Raw genomic sequence first — 25,973 nt, 5'->3', positions numbered from 1 at the left:
TTGCACTAACACGTCTGCTAACTTGGTGGCAGCTATCTAGACAGAGATCTAACTTTTTGCCAACACCAAAAAGATATGAGATTCATTGGCAGTATCCACTGGACATACCAAGCACTTGTCAGATTTGTCAAAGCCTCTATTAATAATTTGTGTGGTGTCTAATACCCCCGAAAGGTTAGTTAGAGTTGTTGGGCTAAGAGATGAAGTGTTTTTCATAGGGACCATATAATCTTACATTGTGAGTCATAACTAACACTACAGTTCCCTTCAGAAAACTGGTCAATATGTTTGGTTGTTAAAGTGATTTATCCATTGCAGGTTTAAAAAGTAATAGGTATAAATGTGAAACCTTCAAGTGTTGAAATGTTTAAGGCCTGAGTATAGATTTAAAGCAGACTGGAAAAATAGCAATTGATCTACAGACCCAGGTAAAGAGGCAGAATAGAAGAAAGCATGTCTCAATTGGAGGCCATCTCCAAAAGTCCATGGAGGGAAGACCATATTCATTATGTAAATCAGAGAAAGTTGTAAAATAACTGGAAGAACCATTACTATCCAATAACTTTCCAGTCTTGGTAAGGCCAAACTGAATCCATGATTTGCAAAGAGGATGTTTATTGCCTATTTTTATGACTGCTTACCCCCAATTGGTACATTTAAATGCCAAGCATGCACATTAGGAAAGAGGTGTGTCAGTTTATTCAGTACTTTATGTGCTATAACAAAGGTAAACCACTCCTGAAGATGGTGATGGAGCCTCTTAGGATAGCAAAGGAGAGCATGGCGAGTTATACTCTTTAATGGTTTACCAACCAATGGCATCCACAGGGGTGAGAATTTTTAATCTAGGACTAGATAAAGATAGGATACAGCAGCTACTAACATACAACCTATGTTAGGGAGACTCTCTCCCCAAACCTTCTGGGGAGAAAGAATCTGACAAAGTGAACCATGAAGTTTCCAATCCCATATAAATTGCAGCTTTAAAAGCTTGATTCTCAACAACTATTTGCTTTTAGTGGGTGTCAGCAGATGTATAAGAAAGTTTTGGGCAGAATATCATCTACAAGGCAGCGATCCTGTCCACCATGAAAGACCAAACATCCTCCAGAAATGTACATAAAGGAATAGAAAATCACATAAAGTTTTTTAATTCCATTTAATCATATTCCCATACATAGTGCTTAGTTTCCGACCTAGATAACAAGGTAGATATTTGCATGAAAAGAAGGTTAAAGGAATAGTCTCGTGCTTACGGGATTAAAGCAGCATCACTGGTTGGAAAGATTTCTGGTTTTGCTAAAATTTACACACAGACCACGGCATAAATGGAATATAAACTAGTCCAGGCTTCAAGAGCCACTATTTTTAAATACAGATTCACTTTCTCGGACAAGAAGACATTCAACTGGCTATTCATGTTTCCTATAATGTTGAAGGGCTGCCTTATTCTTAAACTTGGACAATTTTACTTTAAGAAATGCATCATGAGGTTATAGCATGCTTAAACATTAATGTAGTAAATGCATTCAGTGCTAGTATATCTGTAACCTTCTTCTGCTCTGGAAGACGATCTAGCTCTTGCAGGATGTGGCTGCATACTAGATGCCTGTGCCCTGGCATAGAAGGAAAAAGTCCTGAGGACCAGTCAACCTAGATTTGATTAGTGGTTTGGACATCTGAGAGGAATAGGTATGCCCGTCTTTGAGGGAAGGAAGAAGAGGAATATACATGGAGCTAACAGAGTGCATGATTTCCCTGGTGGAGACTGGAGAAACATCTGCAAAGGTGATACCAGGGGTACTCCAGCCCTTTGAGAAAATGAAGGGCAGGTCTGCACCGATACCTATTGTCTCTCACATCCTTAGGAATGCTACTGGGCACACTCACAGGGGTGGTAAATATTGTAGAAACACTCCCCAGCAGCAGACCACCATTACATCAGGGTCCTCAGACTCCTCAGTGACTCCAGACATGGGTCAGAGACAGCCCACTGGAGGCTAAGGTGGGTCTACTAGAATAAAGAGACGTACTGGTAGCAAATGTTGGTCAGCTGCAAGGAGCCAAAACGAAGCACAAAAACTAAAAAGACATTACTAATGTAATTAGATCAAGATTTGCTACTGTTCACAATGTTTGTTCTTCATATCTAGACCCACTGCCAAACAGCCCAATATCTTGAGACAGAGCAGTTTCCTTCTTCAAATGTACAGTACTTTATCTTCTTAATTTAATAAGAATTGCTTTCTTCATAATTAAGTTCTCCTTTTATTTCTAAAAATAACTTTCTGGAATGGGCAAGGTTGAAATGGAATGTGTTGCCTGTCTGTCTGACTAGCAATACAGCAGAGTTGGTTGACTGGCTAGTACTTGCTTGGTAGGAAATAAAACATAATGACGTTTTTACTGCATGGTAACAGCATACTCCAGTGCAAAATAAGGTACAGATGCTTGAGCAAATGCCTTTAGCACTGGGAGATATTCTTATCAGACAATAAACCACACCCTGGAGAGTCTTACTCTAACCATAAAATGGAACTTCAACAAAACAAATGCAAATAAAAATGAATGGAAGGTGCAAGCAACAGAAGAAATAAGCAATTACAGGAAAAAAGGAAAAGCAGTACTACTGACAAGACTTTAGTCTATCAGTCACAGACACAGACACAGGCACACACACACACACACACACACACACACACACACACACACACACACACACACACACACACACACACACACACACACACACACACACACACACACACACACACACACACAGTTTAAAATGTGAGGTAGTACCTGTATGTACAGCTACAGAACTGCACAAAACATCAAATTTATCTCCCCCAATGTATGATCTAATTAGTTATCATGCCAGTTATTAACAATGGAAGTGTTCCAGCTACAATCAGGTCTGTTTTCATTACTGCATTTACAGAACCTTTTGTAACTTCCAGTAGCACTTCACTGGATATGAAAGAGTATTAAGCACTAATTTATCTGTATTTATTTACTTGGTTAATCAGGTCACACAAAGCCTAAGTACCCACATATAACTATTCTGAAGGTATGGTAGTAGCTATTTTTCATAAGTTCAAAATTATACAAAAATTATGTTCAAATCTGAGATGATTTAGTCAGTTATCCTGCTAAACACATATCAGGAAAGAAATTGCCCTAGATACATTCAACCAGATGTGGAAGGAGATCAAGGCCCATAATAATGATCACTTTGTCAGCTTTCCAATTCTCTGTCCTTGGACTGAGGAGAATATGAGATCATAGGAGTACAATAAAGGCAACACCGGTACATAGGTACATAGATTAATACTAGGCTAATTGCCCTTGTGGGCCATTTTAAGCCTAGCCAATTACCCCATGTGAGAATCAAACCCTGCACCTTGTGTTTGCAAGGTAAACACCTTAACCAGAGGAGAATATGAGATCATAGGAGTACAATAAAGGCAACATTGGGGCAGAGTCCACACAGAAACAAATGGCAAGGGAGGCTCATGCACAGAAGTATGCAACTCTGATACAGAAGTTGACACCAAATAACTCACTGAGAACATCAACACTGCTAAATAGGAGCCAGCACCAATCTGCAATGATGCTTGCACCAAAGTATAAGATAGTCCTTGCCAAGAATGAGAGATCTCTTTGGCCCAATGAGAGCACCAAGCTTCTTAATCCAAAAAAGCTATAAGGCCGGGGACACCACAAGTTGGAATGATACCAAGGCTGGCACTGTTGATACTGATATCAGCTTTCCAGTCTCAAGACCAAGAACCAAGAAGAAACCTTGTACCAAAGAAGCTGGCACTAACACAACCTGTACTGACAGCAGAGAAGCCTGTGATTTGATGCTGACCACGGTGGGTGTCGACATATCTATCAATATCAACTATGGCACTTGTTGGGGTGTTCTCCAGTCTTGTCATAAATGATGCTGAGGCTGAAGCTGATAAGGAAGAAAAGGCAATAGAAGGAAAGGGCATATAATCTCTTTATACCCTGGCACCATGAACACAAATGGAGAAAGGCTCAGACCGGTCTTCAATGGCACCTGTAAGAGAGCCTCAATCATTTTCCATCAGTCCAAATACACAATGACTGATCTAGTAGACTGAAATGTCTTGAAAGAGGGAGGTCTAATGGAGGAAATCTTACCAAACCCTACCTCTAAGGGAAAATGTACATTCTCTATCTATATAAACTAGGCCAATGAGTTAAAAGGCCCCAGAAATGCTGAAATAAAATTCACAACTTCCTGTGTATTTTTTTCTTAACAAGGACAGATTAACAATCTCTACAAGAATTAAGATTTTGTCTGGAAATAATAAGGCCTTGCTGAATCTAATTATGGTGACTGTAAAAAACAATTACTAGAAAATGGAAATCAAAAGTCTAAACCACCAGAAGTGTAGGCTCAAATTACATAGAAAAAAGAGGAATTTTGGGAACAATACATGCAGAGGAGGAAGGAGGTTTAAAAGAAGGTAAGATTTGAATGAGCTATTTAATGTTTGACTGACAATGACTAGATAGATTATAAATGATGCATAAGTTTTTGCAACTAAAATTAGATCAATATGATTTGTGATGTATAATGTTTGCAACTAAAGTTATGTCAATATGGTTTATTTTCATTTATATCAATGTATGATTGCCTATGTCATATGTGATAATTTAATAAGATGTTTCTTGCTTAAAAAAAAAGAATATGATTTATTCAGGTCTTCTTTCCCTTTAAGCCTTTTGTTTCTGGATTTCAACTTCTGAACATCTTCTGAATGGGATTCCTTGGAAGAGAGTTCACATGTAGAGCACTTTCCCTACGCATCAATTACAGGTACTTACGTATTATCACAACCAGATTTTCACGGTTGCGAATTTAGAATACTTCTGTATAAACAAGGCCACAAACCACTGTAAGGTGGTATTTAGGGTCTGGTTTTTATTTGTTGTGGACTAGCTTTGCATTACAGGGTCTGTGAAGGGGAAGATAAACATTTGAGGAAACCCGCTTCCTGTTTTCAGAGTGCCTTACACACGCACGCTTGAATTAGAATGCCTGCTGTTGTTCTGACAAACAGATTCTTTTGACTGTGTGGAAGGAAGCCTTCAGAGAAGGCAAAGGCAGACCCTGTAATGATGGTTTTGGCCACTTTTTTTATTTGGGTGGGGGGGGGGGGGGTACTATTTGTAAAGACATCTTCAGGTCAAAATTAAAAAAAAAAAAAAAAAAACTGCTAACAGCCACAAAGTACAGGAAGAAGTGCATTGTCCAGCAATAAGATGTTTTGGGAAGTGTTCTTACTACGTGTGTAATCATGAAAGTGATTTTGAGTTTATCTGTATTTGTAAAGTATGGCCATGGAGACACTTTGTTAGTACCTTAACTGAAATTATTGACTGGGTTTGTGTAACTCAGCACTTTACCTAACCTAAGAAAAGCAGCAATCCTTGCCCTTGACATATTTACAATCTCCTATTGTCGCAGGGTGTATTTGGTGACTCGCTTTTCCAGTAGCTCACATCGTCTTGACAAATACAGGCATTGCAAAGCGGAGCACCACTGTGTAGTTTCAGGAGCAAAGAGGTACAAACTCGCACCCTTTCTCCTCTTCGTGGCTCATCCCCACATTGACAGAGGAATGTTTTCTTCTTCTCAGTCCCCTTTATAGATTAAGCAACCTGTTTCCGCACACACATACCAAATTATGGCAGTGCGGAAATCTGGTTGCGATAATACGTAAGTACCCAATTACATAAGAACACGGTTGTTTTTCCATTCTCCTAAATTTCTTTTATCAAAATTTTTGCAAACTCAGTTGTATGTAAACGTTAAAGACATAAACATACCACAAAGAAGACATGCCTGTTCTGTGGTGATATTTTATGACCATATTTCTCACATTTTTAAAACCTGAAGACTACTTCATACACAGAAAAAAGTCTATCTGCATACATGTGTACACACGCACACAAAAAGTCACTAAAGAACTGTTAACAGCTGAAGCAAAAAGAGGTTGCTGGTAAGAATAGTTTAAATGGCAGCAAGTGATGGGGCACTGGAAAATAACCTTAACTTTCATTGGGGCTAGAACATTGTTTTGTTTTCATAGGTACTTCTGACTAGAATGTTTTAAACAAAACTGGAAAAAAAAGACCAAAAACAAAGATTAGTTAAGATCTGATTTGAAGCTTAGAAGGCAAGAAAAGCAACAGAAGAAAGAAGCAATTTGACAACTCTGAAAAGGATGCTTAAAGAGCATGACACTGTTTCTAATGTGACTTCTAAAAGCAGCAAGAGAAATCTGGAGAGGAGGAGGACTGTCATGCATTATGGTAATATGGAAGGAATTGGGAAAGTTTTAATGTACCAAGTTGACGTGAACCTATGGCCAAGTACTAAGAGTTCTGAAAAGGATGGACAAGATCATTCCAGATCTAAAATTCATATACACTTCTCAAGGGAAATGCTTTCTTGATTTGCTGAATTTCTGTTTGACAAATTTAGACTCATGCATTCACAAACATGAATACAGTTTTGTGTGTGTGTTTATATCTGAAATCATCATCCAGTGCCCTTAACAGTAGCAATCAAATATTTCAACATTTTTTCCAACTGTTTAAACTGTAATTCTTGCAATTCTTGAATATCTTTGTATTCCAGTGTTTTTTTATATAATTATACATCTGCAACTATCATACAAGTATTAGAAAATTACACATGGTCAGAGCAGGTAGATTGTGTAGGGTTTCTTGACAAGAACAAAGTTTTCAGTGCAGAACAACCCACCACAAAAAGGTTCAAAGTCAATGGCAGGGCCCTACTGTCTAATTATGTTTTATAAAAGATACCTCATACAGTAGAAAGTAGCCATAACACATCAAAAGTGATAATTACTTTTTCACAAGTGGAGAAGAAATAATGGATGATGTGGAATCCTAAACACAAACTTTAGGTGAACAAGCTAGCCTGGAAGATAGTTAACTGAGGCTGAGGCAGCTGGCAAAGCTGCAAAGACTATTTTTGTGATGCCAACTAGTAGAGTAGAGCAAGTAGCAAACCTTTATGTATGGTAACTAAGACTTGAATTAGGGCAAAAGATAGAGTACATCCACATATATAAAACCCAAACTCTATGCCTGAGACCATGGGGCTTAAGTAAATTGCAGTCACCTAAAGCAGCTTGTTATGATTAATGCTCCAGAAATTCAAATTAAAATATATGTTCTGTTAAAGGTAGGTTGAATACTTAAGAGTCATCAGACCAGCTATACACAGACACACATAGGGGGTACAAATGGAGAGATAAGTCAGCAAGCAAAGGAGAGTAGTATTGCTGGAAATGAATTCATCCTCTAGTCTTGGGGAGCACCCTCACGAGGTGGACCCTGTTTTTCATAAACTCTCACCAAGATGACCTGATATATGGACTCTATTTTATATGGCATATATCATGGACAGTAGAAGGTTAAAAAAATAAAAAAGATAGCTGGGTGCACAAGGCCCAGGATAGAAAAAGTGCCCAATCATGGTATGAGCACTGATGCTAGGGCTGGAAAAAATGACAGTGTTGAATCCTCAAGACATGGAAATATTCCTACAATGGGGCTAGGCCAAGCCCAGGGGGAGGATGGCCCCCTGTTGTTGAAGGAAGTAGTAGTCCATAAAAATCACAAACACTGATGGGTCAAAAAAAAGCCATAACGATGATAGAGTGGACTACTGAAGATAAGAAAGAAATTATGTAATTGCTACTATTATGCAAGAAACCCAGAATTTCCAGACAGAAGACATACAAAAAGATTAACAGAGAAATTAGTGGAAAGAAAAATATTTCCACAAGAAGCTGTCAGAAGCTTCAAATAAAAATTTGTGTTCATTACTACAACAGATTTGTGAAAAACATTATATAGACCAAGAAACCTTGGCTGTTTGGAAAAAGAAGCAACTGAGGAAGTGCAAAAATATAAAGAACATCTAGAAATTTTTGAAAGATATAAAAAAGAAATACAGACATGGGAATGAAAGAGAGATCTGATATGGTGCAATATTTATGCAAAGAAGAAATCCAAATTAATTGATACAAAAAAGGCAGCCGCAAATATATTCTATGAGAAACACAGGCAAAGGTATCCACATATGAAAACTTTCAGAATACAAAAAACAAGATTACAAAGAGGGAAAACAGAACAGAAGATTAATAAAGTAGAAGTTAAATAAAACAGAAGTTGAAGTTATGGAATACCTGTGAAGTGAAGGATTTAGTGTAGAAAGTCTAACACAGGTTATATCACAGCATGATGGAACTAGTCTCCCAAGTAAGGAGAAATAGGAGAAGCAGGAAACATCTGAAGAAGAAATACAGACATGGCAAATAAAGAGAGATTGAATATGATGCAATATTTATGCAAAGGAGAAAGCAAACCTAATCAATGCAAAAAGAGCAGCACTACAATACAGGCAAAAGTATCTAGACATGGTAAATTTTGCAATACAAAAAATAAGAAAACAAAAGGGACAGTAGAAGAGAGGATTAATAATGGAGAAGTTAAACAGAAACTGAGGTTATGGATTACCTGTGAAGTGAAGGATTTAATGTAGAAGATCTAACTCTGATAACATCACAGCAGAATACAGCAATGGATCCCCAAATTAAGGAGAAACCAGTGGAGCGGGAAACATCTGATTAAGCCATATGAAGATACACTGGAGCCTTCCATTGGAAACCAGTAGAAATGCTCAGTTGGAGTTGCACAGCAAAGGAAGGAACAGGAAACTCTGACAGTCAATGTTCTGGAGTGATAGGCCAGTGAGTTCCCATATGAAAGAGCAATGGATTACACAAGATGAAACTAAAGAGAATGTGGCACAGGAAGATGTTCTGGAATTTTCTGCAAGAAATAGAGAACAAAAAATGTTTATTTTATTTTATTTATTTTACATTTGTTAACCGGGAGAGTCCAACTGGATACATGTCCATTTTCAGCGGAGGCCCGGGGAGAAAAGCTCCAAGTACATAACAGACATATGAACATTGTTAATGCAAAAAAAAGGAAGATAGTTGAGTTCTAAATACAATATAAAGATACATCACATCTTGGGAAAAAAACAACAGCAGCATATAAAAAACATAGGTCAGTTACAAAGGCGAGGCCTTGTTAAAAAGCGTTAAGGATAGTGAGGTAAGAGAAGGGTAAATGATAGTGGTTAATCAGGTTTGGAACAGGGACATTGCCAGAGAGTATTGAGATGGGGTTTAAGCTTTTTTTTGAATTGTAGGAGTGAGGGTTCTGAGGTGAGCATGGTTGGTAGGGAGTTCCACATTTTACCTACAAAGTTTGAGAATAGAGAATCCCCAGCAGAATTATTGGCTTTGGTAGTTTGAGCTAAGATCTTATTGGAGGAGCGTAAAGATTGCAGGTTAATGTAGGGGTGAATGATGTTTTTCAGAGCTGGTGTTTTCTCTGGGTGATGCAGTATCTGGTGAGCCGTTTTGAGTTGCTTGAAATGGAGTTGGCTGGAAAACTCTAACCACCCTAGTTGCTTCAAGTTAGTGCAGTGGTGCGTTCTAAAGGTGGAATTTGTGGCAAATCTAGCTATGTGATTGTAACAAGAAGCAAGTTTGTTAAGGGTTGTCTTGTTTAGGTTTGTAAAGAGGGGGGAGGCATAGAAAAGAGTTGATAGTAGGTGTGTGCTGGCAATTGTAATTTTAGCGTGAGGAGTGAGAAAGTGTTTTACTTTATAGAGAGAGCCAAGCTTTTATTGATGGTTTTGATGGTAAGATTGAAATGGGTGTCAAATTTAAGGGAGTTATCAATGGTAACACCTAATAGCTTTGTGTGAGCTTCTGGTGATATAGTGATTCCATTGGAGGATGTAATAGAGAAGGTGGGGGGAAGAGTCTTGTTAGTGGGTGAGAAAGTAAGTAGTTTTGTTTTGTTGGGGTTGAGAACTAGTTGTCGACTTGAGAACCATTTTTCTATTAGGTTGAAGGTGTCTTGGGTTGAAGCAGTGAGGTCTGCCAGGTTGGAGGCAGTGCTGATGATAGTCGAATCAGCTGCATATTGAATGCATGTGGCATGGGGGGTGATTGTGGGCAGGTCATTAACAAAGATGGTGAAGAGAAGAGGGCCAAGAATAGATCCTTGGGGAACTCCAAGTGTAACAGGTAGGCATGTAGATAATTTGTCCTGCCATAGAACAGCCTGTTGCCTATTGGACAGGTAGGATTGGAACCATTTCAGCGTGGAATTGCTGAGTGATAGTTCTTTTAATGTATGGAGGAGTTGAATGTGGTTCACCATATCAAAGGCCTTGGAGAGGTCTAAGAAAAGAGCAGATGATAGTTTATTATTGTTTCTGAAGTTATTGATGGTATTAGAAAAGGATAGTAGGGCTGATGTGGTACTGTGATTTGGCCTGAAGCCATGTTGGGAGTTAGCTAGAATTTTATTTTTGGTGAGGTGTTCCATCAGTTGTTTGTGGACACACTTTTCCATAATTTTGGCCAGGGGTGAGAGTATAGCTATAGTTCAGTAGTTGGTTAGCTCTAGTGAGCTACCACCTTTATGGAGAGGAATAATGTGGGACATTTTCCATATGGAGGGGATGCAGGCTTCTGACAAGGTACGGTTTATGATTATGGAGACAGGATAGGAAATGGCCTCAGCTGCTTTTTGCAGAAACTCAGCTGGGAGAAGGTCAGCTGCTAGCTTAGTGGGTTTTAGTTTTTAAGAAGAGATGTTATAAAGGATATGGGTACTGGATCAAGGTAAATAGATGATCTGATGTAGTTGTAGTATTCTGCTGCCATAGGTCGTGGAGTGGGCTGGTTGTTTGTTTGAATTGTGTGATTAGGGATTGTATAGTTTCTGTGAAGAAACTAATGAAAGTGTTAGCAATGTTTACATGGCACTGTTGTTTGCAAGTTGTTGGAGTGGGGTGGTTGCCTGGCCTGGGTGCAGGAGCTTGTTTAAGCCTGCCCAGAATTTTTGTGGATTATTAAGGTGTTTGTGTTGGAGGTGGAGGAAGAAGTTTTTTTATCATTTAAGATCATTCTTTTAGTTTCATTTCTAAGTTGCCGGAAGGTTTGGTGGGAGTGTGGGTCTTTAGAGGTACGCCATGTGACCCACATCTTGTTTCTAGATAGGATTTTGGATTTTGTTTCCTTAGAGAGCCATGGTGCGGTTTTGGTTTTAGTTCTAATGGACCATTTTTTCTAATGTGCCCTCAGTTTAGAAAAAAATATCTAAGAAAAGAATTGCTCGATGTAATAGACATCGATAGACATATTAAGATTAATGAAACAGACTATACAAAGGCAATAAAAGCCAAAAAGTTAGAAGTTTGATAAAACAAATGAACACAGCAATTAGAACTGTTAATAGAGATTTGTGCGATACAACAGAAGTAAATAGGATATATTACTGTGCGGCTAAATTGATAACAGATAAATTCTTACCACAAAAACACTGGGTAGTAACAGAAAGGAAGGGGAGAAATCAAATGTCATCATGGAAGTATTGAATACAAAAAACTAGAAAGAAATTAAGAGAAGTGTGACTATTAGAAGAGTATAAAAGAGGGAACAGATCAACAAAAATACTCAAAGATAGGTGTGATAAAAGCAATGTGCAGTATCATAACAGATCAAGATTTGTTGTGCACTATCACAAATAATAAACTAAAAATATCAGCAAAGGCAGAAAACCTAGAAGATATGCAGATAAATATAAAGGAAAAGTGCAAAATAAGCAATTTATTAATGACCCAAAAAAAGTTTTATAGAGAAAGTTGGGAAACAAGGCAAAAGGAACTGAAACACCACCAAAAAAAGAAGAAATAGATATACTTTGGAGAAATATCTATGACGATCCTGTGGAACACAAGAAAGATGCTAAATGGATAGAAGAAGTAAAAGAGAGTAAGAAATTCAAATATACAGGATATGAAATTGGATGAAGAAATGGTCAAAGAGACTGAAACAAAGTTAAGAAAAGCTCCTAACTGGAAAACATGTGTCCCAGATGCAGTGCCTAGCTTCTGGCTAAAAGTATTAGCATCTTTACATAAAGATTTAGCCACGAGTAAGAACTATTTATATGCACATCCCGAAAAGACAACAGCCCGGTTAACAACAGGAAAAACAGTACTCCTACTTAAGAATGACCCTGCAAGCTATCTTAAAAACTATAGGCCAATAACTTGTCTTCGAATGACATATTAACTATACATTGTAATTGATGCCAACAGAGCTTATAGTCATTTAGAAGAAAACCTAGTCATGGCAACTGACAAAAGGGTATAAAAAGTAAGTCATATGGAACAAAGGATCACTTGTTGTTAAATAAAGTCATAATAGAGAACTATAAAAAAGGGGAAGAATCTAAGTATGGCATGTATAGACTACAAAAAACATTTGACAGTCTCCCACATTCATGGATTAAAGAGTGCTTAAAAATGTATAAGATACACCTTTTACTGATCAATTACATTACAGCAACCATGAAAAGTACAGTTTTGTACCTACCATAAATGTAGATGTTCGAGTGCTAATACAGCTGCAGTAATCACATATGGGTTCTCTGCTGTCAGGCGGTCCCTCGGTCAGCCGAATTCCAAAGTCTAGGTCCGGTGTCGGTTGTTGTCACTTTCTTTCCTGACGTCAGTGCGACAGGGGTATATAAGACACAGCCAACGCCATATTCTTCAGTCTTTTTTGCCCCAGATGTCAGGTACCCCCAGAAGGAAGGCAATACATAAATTATATATATATATATATATATATATATATATATATATATATATATCTATATATATCTATATATATATATATATATATTCAAGCAATGCAATGTAATCAAAAACCAGTAGTTGCAAGCAAATACACCACAGGAGGATAACCCAAATTAGGTTGTATGAGGAGGTGTTAGCCACTAGTCCTTTACCAAGAGGGGAAGGAGGGAGGGAAACCTGTACTGCAGCTGTATTAGCACTCAAACATCTACATTTATGGTAGGTACAAAACTGTACTATGTTCATCGTGCATACAGCTACAGTAATCACATATGGGTAGAATCCCAAAGCTACGCACAGGGTGGTAGGCACTAGGTGGAACTGGGATAAGCCAGAATGCCCTGCAGCACAGCAGTGGCAAAACCTGCTCTAGTTTTGGAATATAAGGGCAGGTGGTAGTGTTTTGTGAAGGTATGCACAGAACTCCATGTGGCTGCCTCCAAAATATCTTTGGTAGGAACTCCTCTGAGGAAGGCTGTAGAGGTAGCTGTGGCCCTGGTGGAGTGGGATCTGATGCCTGTAGGGACAGATTTCCCATGATAGGAGTAACAAAATCGTATGCAGTGGCCTATCCATTTTGAAATTGTCTGTTTGGAAACAGGCTTCCCTTGAGCTCCTACAGCATATGACACAAAAAGTTGTTCTGATTTCCTGAAAGGCTTTATTTTGTCCAAATAATAACGTAGCTGTCTATGGATGTCTAAGGAATGTAGCAGCCTTTCCCCTTTGTTTTGAGGATTGGGGTAAAAGGTAGGTAAGTGTATGGCTTGATTTAAAGCTACCCTGGATATCACTTTAGGCATAAATGACGGGTTGGTTCGAAGGGAAACCCTGTCCTGATGGAAGATGAGAAAGGGCTGCACAGCCATGAGGGCTTGTAGTTCCGAAACCCTACGAGCTGAGGTAATGGCCAAAAGGAAAGCTGTCTTCCAGGACAAATATTGCAAATCTGTTGAGGCAGCTGGTTCAAAGGGAGGCAATGTTAATTTTTCTAAAATGTAATTAAGATCCCAGGCTGGCACTGGTTGTTTCCTTGGTGGTCTTATATTCTTAGCCCCACTGAGGAACTGTCTTAAAAGTGGGTGAGAGAATAACGGTGGATCCATGTTGAATTCTGCAGAAATGGCTGAGGCATGGATCTTTATGGAGGAAAATGAAAGTCCACTGTTCAGCAGCTCAGCTAGATACTGTAATACCTGAGGCAAATTCAGTTTTCTAGGGTCCTGGCCTTTTTTCTCATTCCAAGAGCAAAACTGTTTCCATTTTGCGGAGTAAGCCTTTCTAGTAGATGGCCTTCTGGCCTCCAGAATGACGTCCTGCACTTCTTTGGGGAGTAGGGTCTGTTGTGGTGTTAAGGAATTTTCCATGCAGCGAGATTGAGTGTTTTCAGCTGACTGTGAAGAGTTTTGTAGCTGTGCTGAGTCAGCAGAAGAGGCATTAGAGGTAGAGGCCAGGGAGGAGTATGTGTTAGGCTCCTCAGGAGTGGGTACCAGTGCTGTCTTGGCCAGTCTGGAGTAATCAGTATCATCTTCGGTCTGTCTGCTCTTGCTTTCAAGAGCACCTTGGGCAGAAGAGGCAGAGGTGGGAAAGCGTACACTGTCCATGCTGTCCAACTGAATGAAAGGGCGTCCACTCTCCAGGCCTTTGGATGAAAAGTCCTTGAACAAAACTTCTCCAATTGATGATTTCTGTGGGAGGCGAAGAGATCTATGTCTGGCCCCCCCCCCACGCTTGGATTATCTTCGTAAACACCTGAGAATGCAACTTCCATTCGTGTGGATCTGTCATATTTCTGCTTAGATTGTCTGCCAGCGTGTTTTCCAAACCTGGCAAGTACTGTGCTTGAAGTTCGATTTGCCACCCCAGAGCCAAGTTCCAAAGTGTCATGGCTAGTCTGCACAGGGGGTATGAATGTGTTCCTCCTTGTTTGTTTATGTACCACATAACTGTGGTGTTGTCTGTTCTTATCAATAATTGTCCTGGATGCAGGAAGTCCTTGAATGCTGTAATTGCATTTATCACTGCTAGCATTTCTTTTTGATTGATGTGAAGGTGCTTTTCCTTTTGGGACCATTTGCCTTGAATGCACCTGCCTGTCATGTGCGCCCCCCAGGCGTAATCTGAGGCGTCTGTTGTGATGACTTGATTTGCTTGAGGCTTGCAGAATGGGAGACCTGTGTTTGTTTGACATGCTTGGGCCCACCATAGAAATTCCTTTGCAAACATGGAATTATTGGTATTATTGTTTCCAAATTGTGGCTGTGTTGAGACCATAGGTTTTTTAGGTACCACTGAAGTTTTCTCATATGCAACTTTGCACATGGGATTAAAAGAATGCAAGATGCCATGAAGCCCAGAGCCTGCAGGATTTTCCTTGCAGTAAGCCTGGTGCAATTTGCTAGTATTTTGAAGTACTGAGTTAGTTGCCCCTGTTTTTCTGGCGTAAGGTAGGCCATCTGGGTGTTTGTGTCCAAGTTGGCACCCAGGAAAGTTATTTTCTGAGATGATGTTAGCCTGGATTTCTCTTTGTTGATTGTGTATCCCAGAGAATTCAGTAACCGTGTTGCATAAGCCAGATGTTCCAGAAGTATGTGCTTGCTGTCCGCTTGGATCAGGCAGTCGTCCAAATAAGGGTAAATTTGTATCCCTTAAAGTCTGCAGAAGGCAATTACTGATGCCAGGCATTTCGTGAATACTCTGGGCGCAGTAGATAAGCCAAAGGGCAATGCAGAGAATTGATAGTGGATTGAACCTGCAAGAAATCTGAGGTATCTTCTGCAGCTTTGTCTGATTGGGACATGCAGGTATGCCTCCTTGAGGTCCAATGTTACCAGCCAAAACTCCTTGCCCAGCATGGGAAGAAGCTGCTGTAATGTGAGCATCTTGAATTTTGGTACAAGTAGAAATGTATTTAGGATGGATAAGTCCAAAATGGGTCTCCAGTCGGTTCCTTTCCTTGGTACCAGAAATAGTCTGGAATAAAAACCTTGACTTTGTTCGTGAGCAGGTACCTCTTGAATAGCTTTCATGTCCATGAGTTTTGAAATTTGTATTTGTGCCTCTGCCCTTTGATTGTGTGGCAGGTTTGGCATGCCTCTCATTTTTGGAAGAGTGTGAAAATGAAATCTGTAGCCTCTGTTTATAATGTCCAGGATCCATTTGTCTATTGTGATAATATGCCAATTTCTTGTAAATAATGCCAGCTTTCCTCCCAAGGGAGCTGCCAGTTGAGACTTGCTTGGCATGAAAAGGAGGAAATCATTGGGTTTGTTTTCTGTATTGTTGTGTACTGTCTTCGCCACCTCTTGGTGCTGGAGTTTGCCATTGTCTGCCTCTATATGATCCTTGAGATTGTCCTCTGCCCCTTGTGCGTCTGTATCTACCTCTTTGGGGCTTGTCCGTGGCTGGAAAGGACCAGTTTTTAGAAGGCCAATTTCTGCTAAAATGAGGTGGTTGTACCTGTAGAAAAGCCTTGACAGTTTGCATAGATTTAGCTTTTTCTTCCATTTTCCGTAGTATCTCCTCAGCATTAGAACCAAATAGTACATCCTTTTGTAAAGGAGCATCTAGTAGTTTAGCTTTAACATGATCAGGCAAGCTTTGTTCCCTAGGCCAGGCATGTCTACGAATGACTGATCCTGTAACAGCAGCTCTACTTGAGGCCTCTAAGGCATCATAGCCACATTGTAAGGTATGTTTACCCACTTGTTCTGCACTATGCATCATATCCTGCAATTCCTTCAAATCTGGTTGTTCAGGTTGAGACATTTTATTTCTTAATTGTGATAACAGAAACTGCTGATATTTAAGCATATGGAACTGACAATTTAAGGCCCTCATGGCTAGGGTGGCCGAGGTGTATACCTTTTTTCCCCACCTTTCTCAGGATCTAGATTCTCTTTCGGAAGGTAGTGGATTCTTGGCAGTAGAGGCCTTCATTCCCTTGGGGCCTTGAGAAATGGTTTCAGGATCAGCATTATAGCTTTTGAAAAGGAATTGGTGAGAGTAAGGAACTCTGTAGTACCTATCAGGTTTGACTGGGGCAGGAGGCAGGGAATCCAGATTAAGACAAGCCTCCGAGTAAACATCATCAAGTATGTCCAAGACAGGAGGTATAGCCAGAGGTCTGTGTTGAGGTAACAAAAGAAATTCCCTAAGCCTTTTCTTGGAATCAGAAAAGTCTTGGCCTTCCCAATGGAAGTGTTCCCTCAGGGTGTGCAAGGTTTCCCCAAAGGAAAAATCCTCTGGGGGAGATACAGAAGGAATGGACTGTTCTGCATCAGAATCTTCATAAGGGGAGTACGAGTGTTCCTCTACATCAGAATGTTCTGAAAAAACGAAGCCCTGTTCAAAAGAGGGAGAATCTTCCTCCACTCTGGGTCTCTTGTCTGGAGGGGGTTGGGAACCCCTGATAAGAGTAATTAAATCCTCAGCCATTTTAAGCATCTGCTTTTTAGGCATGGGGCCTGGGGATGGGCCCTGAGCAACAGGCCTCTTGGGATGCATGGCTGATTTGGACTTAGTGAAGGCCTTAATGGAAAAGGAAGATGAGGGTCTAAAGACACCCTGGGTGGCAGTGGACCTGTCCACATTAGGAGGCTCAGCACTCACCGTGGCTTCGGTGGCTGTAGTCTGAGTAAGGGCCGAGGTATCTGCGGTCTTGGGTACAGAAGACACCGCCAAGGAAGTGTCGTCGGTAGTCAGGGACTGCATAGGCGTCTCACTAAGAACCGGACCACGTGCAGCCGGTTTTGGCGTAGTGTCGGTTGAGACCGTGGACCTCGCGTGTCGGTCCTTGTCCTTGCGTTTTTTGGACAAAACGGTAGTCGGAGTCTCCGACGACATTTTATAATCAAAGGCTTTACCAAAATAATGTTGGGCGAACTTTGCCCGACGCTTAAAAGTGCATTTATTGAAAGTAGCGCAAAAGCGACAGCCCGAGATGTCGTGGTCTGGGCCTAAACAAGGTATGCAGAGGGAATGGAAATCCTTATGCGGTATTTGCTTCCCACAAGAAATACAATTGTTAACTTTGTCTGACATCGGTCTGAGGCAAGAAAAGTTTCCCCAACGGGGTACTTAGCTTTAAAGAAGACTTCAGTTTTCCAATTTTTTGTAAATTCAGGAGCTGGCCAACCGGCACTTGCGAACTGCTTCTGGCACCGCGGGCAAAAAAGACTGAAGAATATGGCGTTGGCTGTGTCTTATATACCCCTGTCGCACTGACATCAGGAAAGAAAGCGACAACAACTGACGCCGGACCTAGACTTTGGAATTCAGCCGACCGAGGGACCGCCTGACGGCAGAGAACCCACATGTGATTACTGCAGCTGTATGCACGATGAACATCAGTGGTAAACCACTTTGCAGTTAAGCCATGATAAAGGACAAATTATTATTCCAGGAATAAAAATTCAAAGGGGGATATCCCAGGTGATTCTCTGTCAGAGCTGCTCTTTTGTCTTGCCCTTAACCCATTAAGCTATCTACTTAACAGATTAAGTTATGGCTACAATTTGGCTCCCAGAAAACAGCAAAGTATAAAGACTTCTTGTCTTCTTTTTGTAGATGATTTAAAATTGCCTAGTTCATCAGACAAGAAACTGAAAGCACAACTGCAACTGGTCAAAATGTTTTCATATCATTCAAGGATGTCATTTAATCTTGATAAACATGCAAAAGCAGCCTTTAAAGCAGGAAAGCTGCAGCACCAAGGTAACATCAGTTTGGGACACCAATGTGAACAAGAGGGAGTGTTTAAATATTTGGGAATTGATGAAGGATCAACAATAAAACATGAACAAATGCGAATAAAACTTAGTAAGGACTATTTTAAGAGTAAAATTAATACTGAAAGCAGCACTGACATCTAGGAACAAAGCTCAAACTATAAACCAATGTGCTCTTCCTGTCCTAACTTACAATTTTGGAGTGACTGACTAGCCCCAAAAGATGTTTGATAGGTTTGGCAGGAAAACAAGAAAGATGCTTCATGCTCATCAAATGATTTATAAAAATAAGTGTATATCAAGACTATATATTCCCTGTTCTGAAGGAGGTATCAACCTCCTCGAAAATGATGCATGTACAATCTGCAATAGTTGGATTGCATATATATATATATATATATATATATATATATATATATATATATATATTGACTTCACAAGACCCAAATGTAGTGAACATGAGGAGAATAAGTCCAAGATGACTTCCCTGCTTAGTTTGTTTAGCAGAAGCATATTAGTGTCAAGCGGGAATGGAAATCATACCAGAAGTACATAACAATCAGGCAGCAACTGAATGTGACAAAAACAAAAAACAAAAGAAAGAATATAAGGTGAAGGATCAGATGAGAAGGCAAAAAATGTGGAAAATGCATACATATGCAGATGGAAGAATAGAAAACTCTTGGAACAACCTCATGTTGATCAGGATCGAACTCGGGAATGGTTAAGGAGAGGTGAATTTAAACCAAAAGATGAAAGGTTAATATTGGTGGCCCAAGATAGCGGATTAGGTACATGTTGGTTTACAAAGTCCATTGAACATGTGGGAGAAACAGAAAAATGTAGGTTTTGTAAACAGAATTGGAAATAGTTGCACATCCTGTTGCTGGTTGTGATGTACTAATGGCAGAAGAACTCTATACTGAAAGGCATAGTAATGCAGCAGGACTGTTGCATTGGGGATTGTGGAAACATTATAATACTGAAGTAGTTGAAAAAACATTGGAAATATCAGCCACAAAGCAGTATAGAAAATTATGAATTTTATATCACATGGGATCACCCATTACCAATAGTTCAAAAAATAGATGCCAAAAAGACAGATATGGTAGTCCATGAAAAGAAGACAAAAGTAGCATTGATCATTGAAATTGCTACACCCATTGACTACAGTGTCTTACATACAGAGAGAAAGAAAGTCATAAAATACTAGGATTTGCAGGCAGAAATTAGGGCAATGTGGAAGAAGGGTGCTCAGGCAGTTCCAATACTACTATGAGCAACGGGTCTTATAAAAAACATTTACAATAATACTTAGATACATTACCAATACATGTAACTCTGTATGAATTGCAGGGGGAGTCTTACTCAGCACACTGCAGGTGCTGTGAAGAGCACTTCTGGCTAACATCAAAGATTGAAACAGTACTAATTTCATGAACTTTAATCATACTTTGACTTAGGAATGGGGTCCATTCCCGTCATGGTATTACAAACCCAAAAGACTTGTAGAAATTAAAAGAAGAGACACATATATAAATAAATCACTACAGATACTAACTACATAAGTTAGGAGACAAAAACAGTTATTAAGAATGCCATCCTATCATCATTTACCCATTCCATTCTACTGACTCGCATACCACAGTTAACTACAAGAACAGTGTCTTTGCCAAAACCCTACCACAGCATGCACAGACTCACAACAAGCAGCACTGGAGTTATCCAAGTGGTAGCAGGAGTGGAATAAGGCTATTTTAATTAAAGTCACAGGTGAGAAGCAAACAAGAACAAATGAAAAGTCATGACATATTATATTCATTATTAGATGCAGTGGTATATAGAGAGTTAAGATAGAGCTCCTGCATCACAAAAGATAGCACAAAATATGATGTTGCCAGTTCTACCACGTGCAACATTTATACACATATATGCTGAAAGAAAGGTGCATTCTACCGCAATTTATTCTGACAAAAATGAGCCAGATGTATAAAAAGCTACATGAAATTACAAATGAAAATGCATTTCTGTGAGACTGTTCAAACTTTTCTGCTAACCTGTCTTAAGTTGTGACTAATGGTGCATTATTTTTGCACACATTAATATTCAGAACCCACTCATGTTATTTGATATTTACCTGTCTAGAAATAATTCCAATATCAGGCAAAGAAAATAACTCTTACTCAGTACAGGCAGCTGCAACTACATGCAACTTTGCATCATGGTATACAATTTCCACATAACTATGAAATGGCTTGAAAATCCTAGTGATGGTAAAGAACACAATAAGTCACTTGACAACTCTGATTTACAAACGGATATTTTATCGGATTTTCTACATGGCACATTTACAGTTAAAGCAATGTATGAACTGCCAACAAACATTTTTCTTAAAAGAAGCTAAGCTTTAATTCTGACAAAGCTGCATGTAGATGAAAGACTGCTTTTATTTGTACTATACACTGTGGGAAAAAGACCAGCATGCTGTTCAAAAGTGTTAATGGGCTTATGTTTATGTTTTCCAAGTCACTTATTTATACAGAATGGTGGTATATGGAGCACTGTATAAGACTTCGATTAGACATATTTCTTTTATACCACTTTTGTTACATTTTCCACCAAAATCTGCTCAAGTGATAAAAGTCATGTTTTAACACTTGTTTTTCTTCCTAGTACTCAGTTTTAAATTAAAAAGGATTTACTGACATTTATTCCTTTTCTAAAATTAATACAGTGGTGGCTAGATAGACGTCAAACTCATGAGATAAGGATTCATTTTTCCACTGAGCTTTTGAAGTGCTATTAAAAAACCTGCATTTTAGTACAAGTCAGTGATTATTTAAGCAATAACCCATGTCTGGGTGTGGGTAATGCAAGATTTATGAAGGTTGGTGTGGTTTGGTCACGTGGTCCAGCATTACCCACACCCAGACGTGGGTTATTGCTATTATATGATGACATTATTTAAGAAAGAAATACTTAGATTTTCTTAAATAGTGTCTTTGTATAATGGTGCTGTGCTGTCCTTCCATGACTGGACATATCTTTGTTCCTTTATATGATGTACTGCGCATGCGTTTCGGACTTGCATTACCATGCATACCCAGGGAAAGTAAGCAACAGAGAAAAGAAGATCTCCGTTGCTCCGTTTTTTTCTTGCCCATGGGATATAATAATGTAATGAAGAGCCTTTGCACGGATATAAGTCTATAAGCTAAAGATCCGACATGTTACTAGGCTTTTTAGAGCTATACGCTGACAGTGGTGTAGAGCTGCAATGTTTGATTCCCTCGGTCTTCATTGCCTAAATTTGTAACTCTGAGTAAGTCAATTAACTAGACACTGCTCCCGGGCTAACTGTGAAAAAAAAAAAGGTCTAGGGAGATCACTGCTCTACACCAGAAAACAAACATAAATAAATAAATACATTTCCAGACCATCGCCCTGCCATAAATCATACCTTTTATTTAAAACACCGTCAGCCTGATTTGTTTCCTTACTTTTCCGTCTTGGGAGGGAAGACATATTCTTCAAATAAAGTCTGTCATCCCTACAAAGTAAAAATGGAGCCCAACCAATGGGCAAGGCAATGTATGCAAAATGTTACTTTTTTTTAAGGTATATATATTCTTAATTAGCAAAACAATACCACATTTACAAAACTGAATAACGTTCATAACTGAGTTAACTCTAGTCTTCTCTGCTGCAGGATGCTTATTCCAAGTGGGTACTGTGTTTTTAAAAATGCAGGGTCTGCAGTACCCAGGAAAAAGAAAATCAAGCCCCGCTCAAAGTGGGGTAGGCAGTTGTAATTTCAGTAGAACTAAGCATTGATGTTTAAGAGACTAAATCATCAAGGAATAATTTGTTCTTTACGGCTGTCCTGGTAACAAGTAGAGCAAGTATTTTAGCTAAATATCCTGACTGGTACATTAATTCTTTCTGAAGCAAAACCCATGATCTTCTGTCCTTGCAGAAGTTTAGGGGTAGAAGAGAGACAGAATGGAGGAAATACAAGGGAAATCAGGTACGTGTCTTGGTTTTAAATAACATACCTGATTTTCCTCATATTTTCTCCATACTGTCTGTCTTGGACTACAAAATGTATTTTTATATTTGTTTAAAAAAAATAAAACGTACAGACTATATCAACAGAAAAACGTCCGGGCGACCAGACCTTTTTCCATTGGCATATTCTTGGATTTACAATGGGCACGCTGGTTGAGCTGGCAAATCAGCGTGCTCATTTTAGAATATTAATGGCCAGTCATTGTATAATTTCTGTTATGGTCTTATAGGGCATCTCTATTTAACAGTTTCAAACTACAAAATATATATGTTAAAAAAAAGAAAAAAATATTTCCGGGAACAATCATGCTATAAACATAGTGTTTAAAGTTCATCAGGTTACACTGTCAAAACATATTATTCAGGGTAAGAGCTCACTTTCTAGCAGAATCAATTCTTTCATACTCTATTTTTTATATAAACCTATCTCGATAACCAGTTTTCCTGACACACACAGATGCACCTTGACTACAACCCAGGTGATCCAAGTTTAATTAGCCGCTTGGGCACTGGGATGAGTTGGTGCAGGGTAAAGAAGGAACAAAGCTATACCTATTCAACTCTTGTCAAGGTGGAAGGATGGAGCAATGTGTTGAATTTTAAATGTGTCTTGATTATTAGGAGAAAGCAAATATGGAAGATCTGCAGACAAGTCATTCAATGGAGAAACTCTACTGATTGATGTAATGTCTGCTAACAAAAAACAGTTTTCCAAGAGGGTAAGACAGGAACTTACGTTTAGGTTCTAGCTTCTAGTTCAAAAGAGGCCCGAGTAATTTTCCCCAGAACAAAGTAATACAGGTTCTAAAAAGACACTGGATTGCATAACAGCGACCAAAGCAGAAGATTATAGTTTAAAAAGTCTTTGGACACTTTCAAGGAAGCCAGGAAGAGCCATTCTGACCCTGACAAAAGTTTGAAACAACAGTTAAATCAACATTAAAGAGGAATAATAATAAGCCACTGTCAAAAATTCCTGCATGGTAGTTGTAGATCATATGAAGAACAGCAGAAAGGGGATCCACTCCCTGAGTCTCAACCAAAAGTGAAAAATTCATTTATTTGTCCCTGTATATTCTTCTAGTAATAGGCTTCTGGGAACAGAAGAGTACAAATATAACTTTCTCACAAAAGGAAGGATTTTCAGCAACTGCCACAAGTGCAGAAATGAGGTAGGTAGACAACAAAACAAATGTACGAGGTGAGACTTGTCCAATGAATGGGAGAGTAAGTTCTTCCTTGGTCTCAAGAAAAACTGATTTCTTCAGAATAAAAGTAAGTAATGGGGGAAAACAAGACCTACTAGGGCCATGATGGAGCTATAACTTCAGCAGCTTTGCCTCGTTTTAAAGTTTCCTACTGAGAAAATTACAAAGTATAAAGAAGTCCAGTCAGCCATCCCTTGGGGCACTCCCTGGTGACAGGTGTGAAGCCAGGCCTAAACAACATGTCCTACATGGACTGACTCAAAGCCTTCTCACTATACTCTGAATCCTATACACTGCTAAAAAGTACCTGTGTTTGGCATACAATGCACCCTCTGACCCATTACTGATGGATTCACTGCATATCAGCAAGTCAAATGACATTAGCAATATTTGGTCTAGAGATATAAACCTCTTCTGAAACATCAGCAGAACAGTTTGGAGGGCCAGGTATATCTCGCACCTCAATAAGCCAGTCTTGGAATGAAGAATCAAGAAGCAAGTCATCCATCTAAGAAAACACATTGGCCCCCTGTAATAATACAATGGATCAATAACACAGACATGTATTTAATGAATACCCTAGGAGCTAAGGCTAAATGGAAGCATTCAGAACTGGTACTGAGTGACTCTAGCAATGAAGCACATGTACATACCTAACAATCTCATGATTTTCACATGCAAATAAGCATCCTAACAGCCTAAATGGCACATGTAATCTCCTTCTGCTAGCTGGGGAAAATCATTTACACCATGTCCATCCAGAATATATCTCTGGGGATAAATTAGTTTAGGCCACTTACATCTACAATGGGCCTGTGGTCCTTTTTTATACAAAAAAGAAGCTAATATAAGATGTGGACCCTCTTTGGTTGGGTGTACTCTCAGGATTGGTTGCTTTTCTAAAGAGGCAAAGCAAACCTACTTCTGTCATTTTTCTCTGATGGGATGGGGCATCCAGTAGGCAAAGGGTAATTGGAATGCTAGAGTTGAAAGGAAAATCTGCAACCCCTGGTTACAATAGTCTTCACCCATTTCTCCATGGTGATGGACAGCAGGGTAAAGAAAAGCTTGGTCTGGCATGTGAAGAGAAATCCCCTGAAATGATGGGAGAGATTCAAACTGTCATCTTTGCACCTGATGGTCTACTCTCAAAACTCATCTGTCAGAAATAATCTGTTGCCAACAAAAGGAATGGAAATTCAGACTTTCTTGAAGGATTAAAGGACTGCCAGTGTGGGAGGGAGGTCCCTCACAAAGTCATTCAGACCTATTAGCCTGTCTTTTGTTCTGGGGGTTGCTGCTTTCTTTTCTGAACCTCTCTGCCTTTTTTAGATATCTGCTTACCAGTAGATTGCTGGGGCTGTTTATTAAAGAAAGGTGAAGAGGAAGAATTGAATCCCTTTGTAAACTTTGTGAAGGAGGGCTGAAAATTATGAGAGATTCCCTGAATAAGCTTTCCTTTCTCATCACACTTTTAATAACCTCTGCAGAAGAAGGTCCAAGAACTAGTTCCCTATCTAAGGAGAAATTCAAAATGTCACTGTTGATGTCCTCTGAAAGGTTTTATAAATCCAGCCAGGCAAACTTCCTCATAACAGCTGCAATGGCAGCAGACCTGGAGGTGGCACCAGCAGGTTCTTATGCAACTTTTAAACAATAGGAAGTGCTTCGAGAACAAGATGTACAAAGCAGATTTCGTCTCACAAGAGGAAGCAGATGGCAAAATATTTTTGAGGTAAGATCAAACTTTAACAAATGAGCTTGATAGCTAATAATTCTAAAACAAAAGTGCTGCAGAAGAATACATTTTTTCCCTAAACTTATCAGAAGTCTTCCTATCCTTGCCAGGAGGGAGATTAGTATTAACCAAGTGTTTAGCAGCAGCTGATTTAACTAAAGCAATAATTGCTGGGTAAGATTTGAGATGATTGTATAAAAACTTAAACGATTGAGGCAGTATGTAAAGTTTATCTTTTATGGGCAGCAGGCTGAGTATCAGAGAAATTGCAAGCTGTGACAAAAGCATCATCCAAAGCAGACAGAATATGATGAACAGAAAATAGAAGTTATGTACTTACCATAACGTTCCATGTGGAGTGTTCATCTCGCCTTTGTTCCTGCCTTTACCTCAGATCTAGTTTTGTAAGCAAACCA

At 39.2% G+C, this 25,973-nt stretch overlaps 1 protein-coding gene across 2 annotated transcripts in view; it reads right to left on the bottom strand.

The window, feature by feature from the left end:
- XRCC4 (X-ray repair cross complementing 4) overlaps window positions 1-25,973 on the bottom strand; it is a 3,243,137-nt gene that overhangs the window by 1,567,128 nt on the left and 1,650,036 nt on the right. The window lies entirely within an intron of this gene.

Source organism: Protopterus annectens, chromosome 2.part2, assembly GCF_019279795.1.
Source record: "Protopterus annectens isolate FY-2018-M chromosome 2.part2, PAN1.0, whole genome shotgun sequence".
NCBI lineage: Eukaryota > Metazoa > Chordata > Ceratodontiformes > Protopteridae > Protopterus > Protopterus annectens.
The sequence above is the reverse complement of the archived record's forward strand: the minus strand, read 5'-3'. Positions and strand labels throughout refer to the sequence as shown.